The sequence below is a fragment of the Euprymna scolopes genome, chromosome 4 (assembly GCF_053919585.1).
Source record: "Euprymna scolopes isolate OS-2025 chromosome 4, ASM5391958v1, whole genome shotgun sequence".
Classification (NCBI taxonomy): Eukaryota; Metazoa; Mollusca; class Cephalopoda; order Sepiida; family Sepiolidae; genus Euprymna; species Euprymna scolopes.
In genome coordinates, this window is record NC_136485.1 from 41174040 (window position 1) to 41181425 (window position 7386).

The window sequence follows — 7386 nt, forward strand, 5'->3', positions numbered from 1 at the left end:
TTTTTTGTAACAAAATGAAAACAATTTCATGTATTTACACAGTAACCTCTATGGAAAGAGAAATAGAGTGAAAATATGAATTTGGCAAAACCTAGAGTGCCCTTAAATATATTCAGAAGCATTTGCGGTCCTTATAATTCTTTCGTCTTTATTTGGTTGCCAACTCTGCATAATTAGATTCATTCTGATCAACCCTAAACAATTGTATTGGCTATGGAATAACATTTTAGCAGTACAACAGTAAATTATTTTTCTGTTTTTTGAACGTCCATTGAACAAACAACTGATCCTGAAGAAATTGCAAAACAGTCTACACACATATTAGTGAAAATGTGATTCAGAAGTTTCAAAGACATTGGTCTAAAAAACATAGACCTCATCAACCAAGCATAAGTACTATGCCCGGCAACATAAGGTAAGGAATTTTTTGCCATAGTTGACTAATTGTAAAACTATACAGCTACAACGACATAAATTCTTAAAACGAATAGATGGTCAATATTGAACCTGTGGTTTCTTTCGCATAGATTTAAAGAAATCATGGCTCCCAAAACCTTACCATAGTATTTGGTTTTGAGCTGGAAGAATAGCTGCTAAGGGGACAAATCAGATGTGGAAGCTACATTGATCAGTAAGACGTCAATATAACCAACTTTACTAAAATAATTTAAGGATTACAAAAAAAAAATACTGAATGTACAGACAATAAGCATTAAGATGGCATTAAATCACCCCCCCGAACAACGTCGGGTAATACTGCTAGTAATTCATAAAGCCCTAGTCGACCACTTCAAAGCTGCCCGACATACATGGATTTAAGCAACCCCGTTCATCTGTAGATAACAAAACTGTAATCGCTGAACATATACAATATGCAGTAAAAAAACAGGGAAGGCTAGAGCTCTAATATATAAAGATTCGGAGAGGTATTAATACAATGTCCTTCCCGTGAAAATCAGTCCATATGGTATTAGTGGACGAATATTTCCATAAATATATATTTCCTTGATAAACAAAAAGAATCTAGGTAGTTCTCGATGGCTGCACGTCAAAACAATTTGATATAAATGGGGCTGCATTAGTGGGCGCTCCTTGGACATTTATTATTCTTTATATTAATGCCTGGCCTCCCTTATACATTGTCTTTAGGATGGGTATATTTTCGGAGGAAACAGTGGTATATAACATACATGAATGAAAAACGAATGCATACGTATCCAAGACAATGGCGGAAACCACTACAAGAAAATATCCCGTGTGTAGTAAAATGTTGAAAAATGTTTTCTCACAGACAATGCTGTCAATACTAAGCTTCACTTCTTAAATAACCACAAGAACATTTTCAAATTTCAAATATCTATTCTTTCTAACATGCATTATTAAAATTTAAGAATTTGAATTTTACACAGAACGGGGCGTTTATGTATTCTTATCTGTTGAAATGTCTATACCGTGCTTTGAAAAGTTTTGTATAAAAAATAGTTAATACACTATAAGAGCAACATATTGAAATACGTGTAGTAATGCATTTAATTATGTTCCCCTTTCCTGTTCTCCGGGCTTGTTCCAACATTACGCCTCAATTTTCTGTGACGCAAGTGGCATCTGCTCATTCATTCGTCCCAATTAATGTAAAATAAAAACGACACGTGTCTGCTAACTTCATCAGAGAGTGTATTTATATCTGGCTTTACAATGACAAAAAATGTCCTATAAACATATGTTATTTATGTAACTTTCAGTAAAAAAAATGCATGTCAGTCAATCCTATTGGTTATTTACTTTTCTCAATAAATCTGTAAATTAAAAATGTATAAATAATTGAAATAGTTTGATGCAGAATTTTCCATTTTGCGACCAATGGGTGAATAGATTTAAAAAAAGACGATTTATTCATCAAGGGAACTAGTGATTTGAACATTTTAAAACAGACGTAGTTGAATGTTAGCTTCTTACTGAAGAGGTTTGTGAATAATAACCAGCCACCAACAATGTATAATGTATATTCTTACCAAGATAAATGAACTGTTATGACTTCAGTATCTGCGCTTCATCAGACTTTTTCTTTCTAAATAAATCTATATCTAATTCTACAGAGGCTATCTTAGCCACTCACCACTGAAATATTTACTGTTAAAGAAAACATTAACAAAAAAAGCATTCGAATGTATAAACAATTCACATGTTAGAAACCAATATACACGACTATCATTCAAATCACTCAGACCCCATATTTTTTGTCATAAGTTGTTCAATCATTACTTAAATGTGTAATTCATTCATGTCATTTTTTAAAATAAAGTTCATTAAAACCCTATGAATTTTTCTCATTGTTCCTCTTAGAAGAGTTTGACAAGTTTTCCTTCATGTGACTCTTTACTTTTTTTAAAAATGTCATTTATCACAAAGTGGAACATCGCTTCGAAAATATCTAATCAATGCCAAATAGTATGTATTATATCCGCCAGGTTCAATGGTTATATCAGTGATGTCACAGATGGTTTGGTGAATTTTCTGATGCAGGAGCTGGCTCAGAAAATGAAAGCTCTTTGTCAAAAATTTGTACACACGGCCAGTACTATGCTTACTTATCGTTGTATCGAGAAATACGATTAAACTGTAAAACATACATTTCCGTAATTGCTCCTTAAAAGTTGGTATTGATTGATCGAGAATTAAAAAAAAACAGTATTTGTGTAATAGTGACTCGGAGACAATTTGTAAGACTAAGCGATTCATGTTTTTCTAAAAATCTATTAAACACCATTGTAGATCACCTTTGAAGAGCATTGAGACATTGCTTGATACGCGCGTCGAGTTCCGTCTATAAGTGTATAACACTTATATACTCAGTTTTTATATCTATGTAAGCGATGCAAGTGAAATACAGTGAGCAGTATGCAAACTATATTAAAAGACGGCCGTCCGTGATAACTAATGGTTGGCATCTTGTTTTTTATTATTTCTTTTAATACTATCTGTAAGGGTTGCTTCCCTCATAACATCTGTTTGCACAAATTGCTTAGTTCTAAAAAGGTGTATAAAAAATATTGAGTGCGTTAACTGTTTTGCCTGTTCTCAAGCTAGGATATAGAGGAGTGCTGTGTTTACCGCTTTAAAACTCCACATACATAATATGTATATTCACAAATGATTTGGTATACTTTATTCTTAATGGGTGTTTCTAATACACTGATACTATATGTTTAAAATTCGTTTCTTACATTCTAAATAATCTTGAGTAATAAATATGGTTATCAATTTAAGTTTGATCAATTAAAGATTTAAATCGGAAAAATGACTAGTAAAAAACAAGATAGATAAAGCATACATAGTAGTGCTGAATATCATTTCATAAGCGATGAGTGAGTTTACGAAAAAAGCATTTGCAGCTTGCGTTATCAGGCTTATTTCTTTATAATCTAGCAGGGTGTAGGAGTTAAAAAGACGTGATATACTTATACATACATACATACATACACACACACACACACACACACACACATATATATATATATATATATATATATATATATATATATATATATATATATATATATATATATTGCTGGTATAGTTTTTAGCAGATTACTTAATTTCCATCACTGAAAATCGATATAACGACATTAAACCTTACCAAAGTTCATCTTTGCAAAACTGAGAGATCAATTTAAAAAAGGAGCTCATAAAATTGAGACTCTTTCACCAATTATTAGTTTACGCATGCCAAACCTTATACAGATGAACACTATTCTTAATAACTATTTAGCTTGTTAATTTACCGGCTTACGTACGCATTTTTGCACAATCCACACAAATATTTCATACGATCCAAGACACCCTTAATTACGGTTTCAATTTTCAGATGAATTTAAGTGTTATCTGACCATACTTTTAAAACTTTAGTGGTCCAATATTAACACAATCAAACATACGCACATCTACTGTGTAATGTTTATACATTACATAAATTAATTGCAACATCGGTAATATGTAGTTTATATAATGCACGCTATATTAAATTCGATCGAACATAATAGTACGTGAATTGAAGTGTAAATGTCGGACAATACGGAATTAATAGGGGTGCTATTAGTTTACGGCGCACTAAACATGCCATTTGAAACATTAAAGTAAAAGGTGAATTGTTGAATGAAGCATACACACTAAGAGACAAGTCGCTCTCTATTCATGCTTTCTTCATGATTTGTCTACAATTTGTCATATTCTTGGTAGAATTCCAGATATTCAATTGTCATTGAAGAGAGAATATTCGACCGTGTCTTCCTATTGAAAGTGATGATTCACACATTGATAGCCTATATCGATTTTGCTATACTATGAAACTCCGTAACCATCAACCAAAATGAAATCGAAGCAATGCATCGTAACACACCCACCCACACGCGCACACACACACACACACACACAAACCCAGAAACACACAGAGAAACCCAAAACACACACACGCAAACCCGCACGTATATATATATATATATATATATATATATATATATATATATATATATATATGTGTGTGTGTGTGTGTGTATATATATATATATATATATATATATATATATATATATATATATATATATATATATATATATATATATACATATAAATAATGAGTGGGACAATGTTTTTATTGACACTGGTAATGAACCCCAATTAGAGAACCTGTATCTTATTCACATCAGCAAAATAATCTGGTATTACGCGAGAAGCACATCAATGTAGTGTGTAAACCCTCTCTGAATTTTACTAATAAATTGTTATTGTAGGTAGATTGTTATTGTAGGGGTGAAAAAGGTGTCTGGATGTATGTGTTACATAGACACACGAGTCTCGGCAGATCATTATTAACGTAACGTTCTGTTAATAACGTATTCTACGCGCGGCCTATATTTTTGTAGTTATTATTTCTTTTTTTTGTTTTCTTTTTTTGTAAACAGAACACACATGAGTCTAAGTTATCAGTTTTTTCACATACAAGAAAATATTACTTGAAAGATAGGAAGACATGAGTGAGTTTTTCGTAATCTTTAAACATCGGTAAAATCATTCGGCACAACATAATTAAGTGCTGCTTGGTGGAGTCCTGCTTTAAGAAAAATCGTTCGATGACGATTTTTTCCAACAGTTCAATAATAAAAATGTATTATATTGTAATGTATATGCATATACAAATACATATATGCACACTTATATGCGTGCATGAATTAATATAAGCATACACACAAACATAAATAGAAATAGATATTCGATTAAAAATATAATCTCTGCTTTTATCAAACATTGCTACACCTTATACAAATTGAAACAATTATATGTAGCATATGTTTATTTTTTTGGAATTAATCACAACAAATAGCACTAAAAATGCATACATTTATTCGTATGAACGCGCAGCTTTTACATAAGTGTTGTTTATTATATCAATAGTCCGACTACATATGTATTCTTTCACTACGTAGTTAGAAAATCACTTCAACGTCAATATTATACGTATTTATATTTCTCAATACAAATGCAAACGGTTATTCTAAAAATTCACCTAACAATTGTAGATAAGAGACACTTTGTACTTAAACGATTGGTACTGCAAAATTAATATGGAAGAGATCTTGTGCACAAAATGTAAATTAGCACAAAATACTCAAAAGACACCCCACTATAGCCGAGCTACTAATTGTATACGAATAGTAGTATACTAAGTTGATGACTGTGGGAATGTGTTCCGTACTCTTTATATTATTTGCGAAGGAGATTATGTTAAATAGTTCTAAAGGTGGTAACACTCTCGTCTATTGTAATATTTAGCAGAAAGTCAAAATACGCGTTTGTTTAACTACATGAATATTTTAGACAATCAATACACAATTTTATTACTCATAATTGCTAGATTTTTAGTTAAATATATTCTCCCGCAATTAGCGTATATTGACGTGTAAATAAAAACCGCTATTTAACGAACTGTTTATATCTTATTTGATAACTTGATAAATCATAATACCCTGATCCAATTATTCCTAATAAAAATGGTGTCACTAAATAAATCAATGCTTAATTATTTACATATGCAAATTAATTCCGTGCATTAACGGCAAGAAAACCCAACAGATCCATATTATTTGCAATTTTTTTTCTCTTAGAAAGCCAGTATTTGCAATATAATTTATCCAATATGCTGAAGATGTACACACACTATTCTATTAAATTCTCAGTGTTTATTATTAAATTAAGCAAGTGGGGTATAATTCAATATTAAACTAGTAACGTAGAAATAGTGAAAATAGTAATTGTTTTTAATAATTTATCTTGAGAACAGAAGTAATTAATATCGGTTATACCTATTAAAAACAAGCGGTAGTCAATAATTTAAAAACGGTAAATACTAAATGCCTATCAAATAAAACGCATAACGCAGGTCGCTTGGGAGAGCAATACACTGTTAAGGTGGTGAGGACTATATCTAGTAAAATAATATATTTAAATAGAAAAGGTATCTTAAATATTTAATCTATCTTTACATAGCATTTTTCTCTTATTTATATGTGAAACACTATACGGACAAATTTAGATTAAAAAACTAACCTATATTTTTTCGTATTAATAGAAAAAGTAACCTATGACATTTTTGAAAACTTAATGAAAAAGTCAAATATGTAATTATTTTTTGTTGTTTATGCCGAAGTTATTTTCTAATTACTGGTAAACACTTCGTGATAATTGCTTTTTTAAAAATATTTATTTATTCACAGTGGATTTTCTAGATACCTCATTTTCTCTGAATAAACACTATTGTTCCTAATCGTTAGTTATTCACACCAAACAACCTGAACCGACACCGGAAAGTGTTAGAAGTTAATTTAAATTCCTCTTGTAATTTAACTGGATCAAGCACGTGATATTTTATATTTGTCTTCGAAAATATTGATCGTTATCTAATCTTTGTTCCCAAAGCGTATTAGTAAAAATATAGGCACCTGTGTTTGGAGAATAATATAAGATTATATATAATAGTATTAATTCCATTAAAGAGGATAGATACTGTAACGTGTAGGATAAAATTCATTATCATTATTTTCAATATATAACCCTTAAAAATTCTTGGAGTAATAATATATGCAATATCAAAAATAAGCGAATTCTATGCAAAATCATAAAATAAATTTGTTCATAAATTAGACACAAGATAGTCTATCAATTGCTTAAATATGTGCACTTATTTTCATAATTAGAAAGGCTACAACATAGATTGGTATCCTGAACGTTTGTTAGTATTATAAAGAAAATAAATTATTGACCGTCCAGTCTATTTCACATCAGTTAAAACGGTGAAAATGATAGATATGCATACTTGCTTGTTTAAATTAAACT